General features: G+C 47.7%; 1 protein-coding gene across 2 annotated transcripts in view; it reads right to left on the bottom strand.

Annotated features, from left to right (window-relative positions):
* MIF4GD (MIF4G domain containing) overlaps window positions 1–12136 on the bottom strand; it is a 165842-nt gene that overhangs the window by 36247 nt on the left and 117459 nt on the right. The window contains exon 1 of one of the 2 annotated variants that reach the window (XM_082271913.1): window positions 6379–6492. The exons of the other annotated variant lie outside the window; for it this stretch is intronic. The gene's annotated coding sequence lies outside the window, so the exon portion shown is untranslated. Of the gene's footprint in view, window positions 1–6378; window positions 6493–12136 lie in introns of those variants that run through there. 2 annotated transcript variants of the gene reach the window in all.

The raw sequence follows: 12136 nt of genomic DNA, 5'->3' as shown, positions 1-12136 counted from the left end.
CTACATACAAGCAAAAAAGGAGTTTAAGACCCCGTTCACACTGGGGCGACGCTACTTGCCGGGGCGACCTCTCAGGTCGCGGTGCGCAGCTCGCACCGCAACCTCGGAGCGGCCGGCACGGACTTCATATCACTGAAGTCAATGCAGGTCTCTCCAGGTCGCCCCAAAGAAGCTCCAGACCCTTTTTCTAAGTCGGAGCGACTTGTGTCGCTCCTATTAGAACGGGTCCACAGCTACTCTATGGCAGGCGACCTACGGCGACCTGTCAGGCGACCAGGTCGCCTGACAGGTCGCCCCAGTGTGAACGGAGTCTAAAAGCTCCTTCTACCCCTGTAGTCCCTCGGTTTCATGTTATTTCCTACCTTCCAGGAACACCACCATCTTTATTCTTTTGCTGTTAGTCAGTGTTGTCTTATATTAGAGCTGCATGATTAAGGATAAAATGAGAATCACGTCGTTTTTTTTTTTTTTGCATAGAATAAAGATTTTTTTCCCCAAAAAATTGTGTTTGAAGGACCACTGTGTAAATACAGTACAACATAAAAAATTAGTAACAACCGCCATCTTATTCGCTAGGGTCTCTGCTAAAAAAAAAATATATATATATATATATATATATATATATATAAATAAAATAAATAAAATGTTTGGGGGTTCTAAGCAATTTTCTAGCAAAAAATATTGATTTTAACTTTAGGCTCCATTCACACCTGTGCGTATCGTTTTCAGGCGTTTGTTTAGGTGTTTTTTGCAGGTGTTTGGCGGCATATGACATATAACAAAAACCCTGGTAATCTGCTAAAAAAGAAGCTCATGTACTTTTTTGAGCTTCAAGCATTTGGCTTTAGGCGAGAAAACGCTCATATGTGAACAGGGGCCATTAAAATGAATAGGAATTTTCTTGTTGGGCATTTTGAGACTTCCGAGATGAGCGTTTTACGAGCTGAAAAATGCTCAGGTGTGAACAGGGCCTTACAGACCGAAGTTCATCCCTTTGATTTCAGGCCCTGTTCACACCTGAGCATATTTCAGCTCGTAAAACGCTCATCTCAGAAGTCTCAAAAAGCCCAACAAGCAAAATCCCATTCATTTCTAAGTCCCCCTGTTCACATCTGAGCATTTTGTCACCTGAAGCAAAATGCCTGAAGCTCAAAAAAATACATGAGCTTATTTTTTGGCAGATTACAAGCGTTTTTGTTAGATGTCAATGACTGCCTCCAAACACCTGCAAAAAAAGCCTGAAAAAAGCAAAGGAAAAAATGCCTGAAAATGATATGCTCAGGTGTGAATGGAGCCTCACACGAACGATCCGATCCGCCTGTCAGTTTTTTAGGCGGATCTGATCGGATCCTCCATGCATCCCTATGGGGCAGCGGATGTCAGCGGAGACATGTCTGCTGACACCCGTTGCTATCCGATTCCGATCCCGTCTGTGAAATCCGGACGGATGGAAACCCTATTTTCCATCCGTCCAGGGGATTGGATCGGATGGGATCAGATGAGAGCGGACAGGCGGTCTGTTCTCATCCAATTCCCCCATAGAGTGCAGCGGGGCTCTGACACCTCCGTCTCCGCACACAGAGCAGAGAGGGAGCTGTCACCTGCCTGCTCAGCGGGGATTGGCGGATCGATCCCCCGCTGAGCAGCACAGAGTCCGCCAACAGAGGTGGACTGTGTGAAAGGAGCCTACAAGACCAAATTATACAATGTTTATAGTTTTATCTCTCAGCGCTGAGCAATATTGATAAACATTTACTGGAGGCAAATTATAGGAAGTAAGGGGAAATCGCCTCTGAGAGCAATTTTAACCCAAGAGGTTACTAAGATCTTGGCGCGATTGCTCAGGTGGGTTGGGACTACGATTGGAACATGCCTGAGCCCATCCCTACCAGCAACAGGGTAAAGCTCATTGATGGGGGTAGGGAAGGAAAGCTGACGGGGGTAGGGAAGGAAAGCTGACCCTTGTAGTCCAATCCAGCTTGTAGCTCAACCTGCTGACAAAGGTAATGCTGGTTCTGACAGAAAGGTGTCAGAACACACAGCGTGTTGCAGTTTGGTGTGTATGGGGCTGTGTAGCCACAGACCAGTCAGGGTGCCCATACTGAACAAGGTTCACAGCCAAACGCACCTACAATGGGCACATGATCTAAAACTGGACCATAGAACAAGGGAAGAAGGTGGCCTGGTCTGATGAATCAAGAATGGTTTGAGGAAAACAACAAGTTCCAAGTGTTGACTTGGCCTCCAAATTCTCCATATCTCAAGAACATCTTGGGTTAAAATTGCTCTCTGAGGCGATTTCCCCCCCACTTCCTATAATGATGACATTGTTGTCACCTGGAGAGGTAGTGAGCAAAAATGTAACAAAGACCTGAACAACTATAATATGGCAGCTTAGCACATGGCAAGGTCTTGCTAGAGAAATAAAGAAATTTGAGCAATAGAGTAGGTAGCCTTGGTACATATAAGACAACACTAATGACTAGGGTGGCACTTTCTCCTAGCAGCAAAATGGTCACTGGTTCAAGGATGGAGGAAGGCACAGGGGGGGGGGTGATGGGGGGGGGGTCCTCATACTACAGCCTGTGGAGTGCTCCCTGCACCTGGAGGAAGATACAGAGGGGATGGGGGGGTCCTCATACTACAGCCTGTGGAGTGCTCCCTGCACCTGGAGGAAGATACAGACGGGATGGGGGGGGTCCTCATACTACAGCCTGTGGAGTGCTCCCTGCACCTGGAGGAAGATACAGAGGGGATGGGGGGGTCCTCATACTACAGCCTGTGGAGTGCTCCATGCACCTGGAGGAAGATACAGACGGGATGGGGGGGGTCCTCATACTACAGCCTGTGGAGTGCTCCCTGCACCTGGAGGAAGATACAGAGGGGATGGGGGGGTCCTCATACTACAGCCTGTGGAGTGCTCCATGCACCTGGAGGAAGATACAGACGGGATGGGGGGGGTCCTCATACTACAGCCTGTGGAGTGCTCCCTGCACCTGGAGGAAGATACAGAGGGGATGGGGGGGTCCTCATACTACAGCCTGTGGAGTGCTCCCTGCACCTGGAGGAAGATACAGAGGGGATGGGGGGGGGGGCCCTCATACTACAGCCTGTGGAGTGCTCCCTGCACCTGGAGGAAGATACAGAGGGGATGGGGGGGTCCTCATACTACAGCCTGTGGAGTGCTCCCTGCACCTGGAGGAAGATACAGACGGGATGGGGGGGGTCCTCATACTACAGCCTGTGGAGTGCTCCCTGCACCTGGAGGAAGATACAGAGGGGATGGGGGGGTCCTCATACTACAGCCTGTGGAGTGCTCCATGCACCTGGAGGAAGATACAGACGGGATGGGGGGGGTCCTCATACTACAGCCTGTGGAGTGCTCCCTGCACCTGGAGGAAGATACAGAGGGGATGGGGGGGTCCTCATACTACAGCCTGTGGAGTGCTCCATGCACCTGGAGGAAGATACAGACGGGATGGGGGGGGTCCTCATACTACAGCCTGTGGAGTGCTCCCTGCACCTGGAGGAAGATACAGAGGGGATGGGGGGGTCCTCATACTACAGCCTGTGGAGTGCTCCCTGCACCTGGAGGAAGATACAGAGGGGATGGGGGGGGGGGGGCCCTCATACTACAGCCTGTGGAGTGCTCCCTGCACCTGGAGGAAGATACAGAGGGGATGGGGGGGTCCTCATACTACAGCCTGTGGAGTGCTCCCTGCACCTGGAGGAAGATACAGAGGGGATGGGGGGGTCCTCATACTACAGCCTGTGGAGTGCTCCATGCACCTGGAGGAAGATACAGACGGGATGGGGGGGGTCCTCATACTACAGCCTGTGGAGTGCTCCCTGCACCTGGAGGAAGATACAGAGGGGATGGGGGGGTCCTCATACTACAGCCTGTGGAGTGCTCCATGCACCTGGAGGAAGATACAGACGGGATGGGGGGGGTCCTCATACTACAGCCTGTGGAGTGCTCCCTGCACCTGGAGGAAGATACAGAGGGGATGGGGGGGTCCTCATACTACAGCCTGTGGAGTGCTCCATGCACCTGGAGGAAGATACAGAGGGGATGGGGGGGTCCTCATACTACAGCCTGTGGAGTGCTCCATGCACCTGGAGGAAGATACAGAGGGGATGGGGGGGTCCTCATACTACAGCCTGTGGAGTGCTCCATGCACCTGGAGGAAGATACAGAGGGGATGGGGGGGCGGCCCTCATACTGGGGAGTGCTCCATGCACCTGGAGGAAGGCACGGGAGGGGGGTCCTTTTATGAAAACTATTTTTCTTAATCCTAGTTTGTTGTAGGCTGAGATGGTGGGAGGTCCAGTATGAGGAGGTCAAAGAGTTCTAGTGAGAGCCCTGTGTGTACAGACTGAAGTCAGGCCATCAGACACTTCCAAATCAGTGGTCATGCTATCAGACAAGTTTTATTGGTTGGATATTCAGGAGAAAAACAAGAAGACACAATATATAACAGAATGTAATCTATAAATAATCATTACACAGAGATGTCACATCCCCCCCCCCCCCCCCTCTGATATCCTACAACAATATGGTATGATTTGACTGTAGAAATGTAAAGATACAGAGCCCCAAATATCAACCCATTGGCTACAAACTGACATTGTTGCAAGAAATCTAAATAAGATAAAAACAAAATCTCTCATTGGACCAATACATGTACAATGCAGCTGTGTCATACTACCCCCCTCCCCCTCTATGATATCTTACAATATGTAAGTGATTGTATGGTGGAAATTTAAAGATACAGAGCCCCAAATATCAACCCATTGGCTACACAGTGACATTTTCACAATACTTCAAAATGGGTCAGAAACAAAATCTCCCATTGGACCAATATGTTTACAATGCAGATGTGTCATACACCCCTCCCCCCAATATGATATCCTACCATATGGTATGATTTTACTGTAGAAATTTAAAGATACAGAGCCCCAAATATCAACCCATTGGCTACAAACTAGTGATTGACCGATATCGTTTTTTTGGTCATCGGATATCGGTATCGGCTGATATTTTTGGACATGTAAGGTTTTTATTTTTTTTTTCTTTGACAGGTACTCCTTGTGCAGGGATCTGGGTGTCTAAAAGACCCCAACCCCCTCCTCGGCACTGAAAGGCATTCAAAACGCCAAGTTTGGCTGTTTTGAATGCTGTTAGTTTTTTTTTAATTTGGCGCCGAGTACCCGGAAGTGATGTCATGACCTCACTTTCAGGTTTTTACATGGAGACCCCATCAGATCCAGGGTCTTCGGCGGCCATGCAGGCTGGTTACCCGGGTCTCCCAGTGGGACAGGATACCCGGGCGAGCTGCGGAAGGTGGCGGGGGACGGACGGACGGACGTCCCCGCCCACTCCTTGTAATGACAGCCGAGCAGCTTCTCAGCCACATTTGTTGTCATTACAAGTCAGCTGACCGTCGGCTATGGGCGCCGGTACCGGGGGACGCCTCTAGCTACAGCCATCACTCCGGTACAGCACTTTCCTGAAATATCGGCAATATCAGTGACCTCAGGGACCGATTCCAATATATCGGGGAAAGTGCAGATCAGCCCTCAATATATCGGTGGTGCTGATAATCGGTCGATCCCTAATACAAACTGAGCTATACTTCAAAATGGGTCAGAAACTGAATCACCCAATATGGTAGGATCTTACTGGGGGGGGGGGGGGGGGTGACAAATCTGCATTGTAAATGTATTGGTCCAATGGGAGATTCCGTTTCTGACCCATTTTGAAGTATGGGTTAGTTTGCAGCCAATGGGTTGATATTTGGGTGTCTAGATCTTTAAATTTCTCCAGTAAAATCCTATCATATGGTAAGATATCATAGAGGGGGGGGGGGGGAGGGGTGTATGACACATCTGCATTGTAAATGTATCAGTCCTATGGGAGGTTTTGTTTTTGACCCATTTAGAGGTATTACAAACATGTCAGTGTGTAACCAATGGGTTGGTATTTGGGGCTCTGTATCTGTATGGTGAATGTTATAGGGGGGGGGTGAGATCTGTGTGTAATGATTATTGTATATATTATCTTATATATTGCACCCTCTGTGTAATATCCAGCCAATAATAGTGGGAAGTGTGTGACTCCAGTGGTGTACAGCGAGGGAGCACATCCCCCATGTGTATATATGGCTGCCCTCACACACACAGCCCCCCCATAGAAGAAGAACCCCCAGTGTTCGGATAATCCCCATCCTCTCCTCAGTCCCCGCACACCGACTACCAGTCACCCTGTAATCAGCCCTCTCCATGACGTGACCGAACACCCCGCACCGTGTACACCAGGCCGGGCACACCCCCTTCCCTCATGCACTGCGGGCTCCCCGGACCCCCGTCTGCTTTCACCTCTCACTCCCGCCTCATGTTTCCTCGGGCCGCTCTAGGTGGGCTCCTCAGCTCAGGCTAGGCCGCGGCTGGACGTGGAGAAGGCCGCAACCTGAATGCGGACACAGCGACACCCACTGGCCACCTATAGGTATAGCGACACCTGTGAGGGAAGAGCACAATGTACACAGAGGTGTCTGACTGAAACCCACATCCATAGTCATAGTATCTGACAGCCCCTCCCCCAACATATCACAACTGTGTTTTTATTAGCCACTGATCACCCACACCAATTTTCGCACTTCTCTCCTTCATGTGAAAACCATACATTTTTGCTGGAAAATTACTTAAAATTCCTTAACATTATATACACTATATTAACCACTTCAATACAGGGCACTTTCACCCCCTTGCAGTCATGCAACCCTGTACCTAAACCAAATGTATGTCATTTTTTCCCACAAATAGAGATTTATTTTGGTTATATTTGATCACTGCAAGGTTTTTTCTTTTTTGCTAAACAAATAAAAAAAGACCGAAAAGTTTGAAGAAAAAAAAAAGTTTTATTGTTTATGTTATAAAATTTTGTAAATAGATACATTTTTTCCTGCACTGATGAGCACTCATGAGGCTGCACTGACAGGCACTGATGAGGAGGCACTGATGGGGTGGCATTGATAGGGTGACACTAATAGGTAGCACTGATATCCAGAATTGATGGACACTGATAGGCAGCACTGATGGGCATTGATAGGCAGCACTGATCGACACTGGTGGGTAGCACTGATATCCAGAATTGGTGGACATTGATAGGCAGCACTGATCGACACTGGTGGGTAGCACTGATATCCAGAATTGGTGGACACTGATAGGCGGCACTAATAGGAGGCACTTTTGGGCACTGGTGAGCAGTACTGATAGATGGCAATGATGGGCACTGGTGGGCAGCACTGATAGATGGCATGGGGTGCAGCACTGATGGGTAGGGCACCACTGGCGGGCTCCCTGAGCCCTGATTGCCATCCCTGGTGGGCATCCCTGGTGGTTCTAGTGGCACCCCCCCCCCCCCCAAGGGTCTGCACTGGTAATCAATGCTCTGATTACCAGTGCAGACCCCCCCCCCCCCTCCTGTGAGGAGAGCTGCAGATTGGCTCTCCTCTACTCGTTCCTGTCAGGCACAAACTGAGGAAAGCCGATCAACGGCACTTCCTATTTACTATGTGACCAGCTGTGATTGGACACGGCTGGTCACATGGTAAAGAGCCTACTTCAGTAGGCTCTTTACCGAGATCAGAGATGCACCGATCGCCGCTCTGCGCACCCCCAGTGGCGCGCAGAGCGCATTATCCTGCCGCCGTCTTATGACGTCGGGTCAGGATAATGTAACCACCTTCCCACCGTCAATCACCTATAGCCCGGGTGGGAAGTGGTTAAATACTTCTGGACCCCAAGATTTGCCCCCTTAATGACCAGGCCATTTTTTGTGATTCGGCACTGCGTTACTTTAACTGACAATTGTGCAGTCGTGTGACACTGTACCCAAATAAAATTCATGTCCTTTTTTTCCCACAAATAGAGCTTTATTTTGGTGGTAATTGATCACCTGTGCAATTTTTTTAGTATTAAAAAAAAAGCTACAATTCTGAAAAGAAAAAAAAAATATACTGTATTTTTCACTTTCTGCTATACAACATTCCCAATAAAAAAAAAATTTAAAAATCAATTTTTTTTATCATTTTAGGCCAATATGTATTCTGCTACATATTTTTGGTAAACAAAATCCCAATAAGCGTATTTTGATTGTTTTGCGCAAAAGTTATCGCATCTACAAACTAGGGGAAAGATTTATGTAATTTTCTTTTTTTTTTTACTAGTAACAGCGGCGATCCGCGATTTTTACCGGGACTGCCACATTGCGGCAGACAGATCGGACCCCTAACTGACATTTTTGACACTTTTGGGGGTACCAGTGACATTACTACAGTAATCAGCAGTGTTGGGGGTAACGAGTTACAAAGTAACTGATTACAGTAACTACATTACTTTTTTTGGTAACGAAGTAACGTAACTACAGTAGTAACTAGTTACATTTTTTGAGTAACTACCCCAACACTGGTAATCAGTGCTAAAAATATGCACTGTTACTGTAATAATGACACTGGCAGGGAAGGGGTTAACCCAGGGGCAATCAAAGGGTTAAGTGTGAGCCTTGGGGGGTGTTTTATATCTGTGGAGGGGATGGGCTTGTAATATCAACACAGAGACCTGTGATCCTAAAAGCAGGAACACAGGGGCTTTGTGTTGATACCAAAGAGAACAACAATCTGCTGTGTTTACAACAGCAGACCACTGTTCTCTCTTCAAGGGGAGCGATTGTGGGTGCCCGGCAGCAATTGCACCCACAGGATCGCTGCCGCGAACCGCCGTACAGGTACGCCGATTCGCGGGAACCTGCTGCCATATAACAGCGGCGGCTGGTCAGCAAGTGGTTAAAGTGCGCAAATATTGTGTGACATGAAAAATTGCAACACCCACCATTTTATTTTCTAGGGTAGCCTTTCACATGTGCTAAAAAAGGCCCAGACAGCTGAGCTGTTGGAAGTGGGCCAGGAGATAACAGTTCCACAATGTGATGCAATAGGGTGGCTGCTCTCTACTCTTCCATGATGGCTGCCTCGTTGGGGTTGGGCCTCACCCTCACTTTCCTTCCCTGCTCTATCCAGCAGCACCCAAGTCGCATCAGTGACCTCATCATCCCCTCCATCCTCATCACTAGAGCCAACTTGGCAATATGCCGCGGCTGGGAGAACATGACTGCCAATTTGTTTTTTTAGCATAGTTCTCCCCTCTCTGTAGGCTCACGTTCCTACCTCCCTCAACCTCAGAGTCAGAACCAACATCAGAATGAAGTAATGCCTGTGCGTCGTCAAGGAGCAAGTGGCTGACGATGTGTTTTAATAACTGACTCCTCCATGCTATGGCAGGAGTTGCTGTGGACAAAGAGACAGAATAAGCCGCTTTGGTAACTGCGGTGGACTGTGCACTAGTCTCTGCTTGGGTGATAGAGGATGAGGAGAATGAGGATGGTTCTGTAAGCCAGGCCGCCACCTCGTTTGCATGCTGTGGCTGGATAACACTGGCAACATCACTAAACAGAGGAAATGGTGCCCTGCATGAGGGCAGACCGTGTCCACCTTTTCCTTTGGACACAGACGCTGCTGGCCCCCTCACAGTGCCATGGAAATGTCTACCTCTTCTTGTTGGCCTCCCAGACATGATGGGGAGCTAATTACCGAAAAGTAATAGAGACAGGGAAATGTGTACTTGGATGCACTTTAATCAATGGAAAGTGATGTTTGGTGCACTTTAACTTGAATACTCACTACACAGACACACTAAAATATATTGCAGTAAAACTGCACTGATTCACTTCAATATACTGCAATAAAAGTGCACTAATGCACTTCAATATACTGCAGTAAAAGTGCACTAACTCACTTCTGTATACTGCTGTAACGGTACCCTGACACTTCAATATAGTGCCTTTAAAGTATACTGCACCTCAATGCAATCACGGGAGGGGGGCCTCTAGTGGACAACGGGAGGCTTTACAGTGGAAACATTCTTTAAACATCTGCATACAATCTTTAAGGATAAACATCGTTTTGGGGGGCCACTGGTCTATCACACCAGTTATAATAATTTTTTCTAATTGCGTTTGTCACTCTTTGTAGTTGTAGTATTGCTGCAGAACCGCTGACATGTCCGCTGACATCCGATCCGTCAAATCTGGATGGATGGAAACCCTATTTTCCATCCGTCCAGCGGAACGCCCCCAGGTGAGTGTTGGGCTTACCGCGACTTATGCATTGACTGCAAAGGCTCCAGCATCAGGGAATGCATAGACCGACAGGTGTCCGACTACATCGGGTTAACGGCCAATGTGGACGCACTGAGAAGTGATGAACTCCTGGACTACTGGGTGGGCAGGCTTGATCTCTGGCCAGAGCTTGCACAATTTGCAATGGAACTGTTGGCTTGCCCCTCGTCCAGTGTCCTGTCTAAAAGGACGTTCAGCGCAGCAGGGGGGATCGTGACCAATAAGCTCACTCACCTAGCTCACGACAGTGTTGACTACCTCACATTTCTAAAAATGAATGAGGAATGGATCGCGGAGGAATTCAACACATGTGACCAGTAGACCATGTTTGATTCAAATTTCTCATGACAGGCCACAAATATCCGCCACCACCCATAACAATTCATGGTCCCTGTCTTAGGTAACTACAGCGGCATAAAAGGCCTTTTATGTCCGTTGAATGCCTAATTGCTACAGTCTGTCCCTGCTCCACACAGCAACCTCTCCCTACACTGACAAAGGACTTTTGTGGACCTATTAGCTAGTGACTTGTGTCACTATACAGTCTGTCCCTGCTCCACACAGCAACCTCCAGCCACAGAATACAAAGTTCTTTGCTGTCAGGTGAACGCCTGTTGGCTAATTTTTGGGGCCTGCATTGGCCAACACTTACTCCTGTATCCTGTGAATGCCTAATGTACCTCCAGCCACAGAATAGAAAGTTCTTTGCTGTCAGGTGAACGCATGTTGGTTCATTTTTGGGGCCTGTACTGGCCGACACTTACTTCTGTATCCTGTGAATGCCTAATGTACCTCCAGCCACAGAATACAAAGCTCTTTGCTGTCAGGTGAACGCCTGTGAGCTAATTTTTGGGGCCTGTAATGGCCGACACTTACTTCTGTATCCTGTGAATGCCTAATGTACCTTCAGCCACAGAATACAAAGTTCTTTGCTGTCAGGTGAACGCCTGTGGGCTAATTTTTGGGGCCTGTAATGGCCGACACTTCTGTATCCTGTGAATGCCTAATGCACCTCCAACTACAGAATACAAAGTTCTTTGCTTTCAGGTGTACACCTGTGGGCTAATTTTTGGGGCCTGTAATGGCCGACACTTCTGTATACTGTGAATGCCTAATGCACCTCCAGCCACAGAATACAAAGTTCTTTGCTGTCAGGTGAACGCCTGTTGGCTCATTTTTGGGGCCTGTACTGGCCGACACTTACTTCTGTATCCTGTGAATGCCTAATGTACCTCCAGCCACAGAATACAAAGTTCTTTGCTGTCAGGTGAACATCCGTTGGCTAATTTTTGGGGTCTGTACTGGCCGACACTTACTTCTTTATCCTGGGAATGCCTAATTTTTCAGACTGGCATTGAAAATCAATGGGTCTGTAAACATTCCGCTAAATTGTGGAAAACATTTTATGGCAACTTTTCCAATAGCAATACTTCTGGTATGTCAGTGTCCATGTTGTGGGACTATGTGTGCACAGCTAGTAAGTATTTTGTGGCTGCAAATATGACCTGGAGGTTTTTCATGTTCGCCTGCCATTAAAATGAATGGGGTTCACGAACATTTGATGTTCGTCAATCACTACTAGCTAAGGTCTGTAACTAAATCTGTGCTTCTCTGCAGAGGTTAGCAGTACATTCCTTAACCTCCCTGGCGGTATGATTATGTCAGGAATTATGTACCAAAAGCGGTACAATTTTTTGCATGGAAATTTGGCGTTATGTATTATAGGCCTACAATTCTTAGTAATTACTGACTTAAACCTGACCAAAACAAGACTCTAGTAGACATCCCAGTTGTGATAAATTTGAAACACAAACGCATGAATTATAATCGAATCAATAATATAATTTTATTATATAATATATATATATATATATATACACACACACACACACACACACA

The sequence above is a fragment of the Pelophylax lessonae genome (assembly GCF_965119305.1).
Source record: "Pelophylax lessonae genome assembly, chromosome: 11".
Classification (NCBI taxonomy): Eukaryota; Metazoa; Chordata; class Amphibia; order Anura; family Ranidae; genus Pelophylax; species Pelophylax lessonae.
Note: the sequence above shows the minus strand (reverse complement) of the source record. Positions and strands in the feature narration are given on the sequence as shown.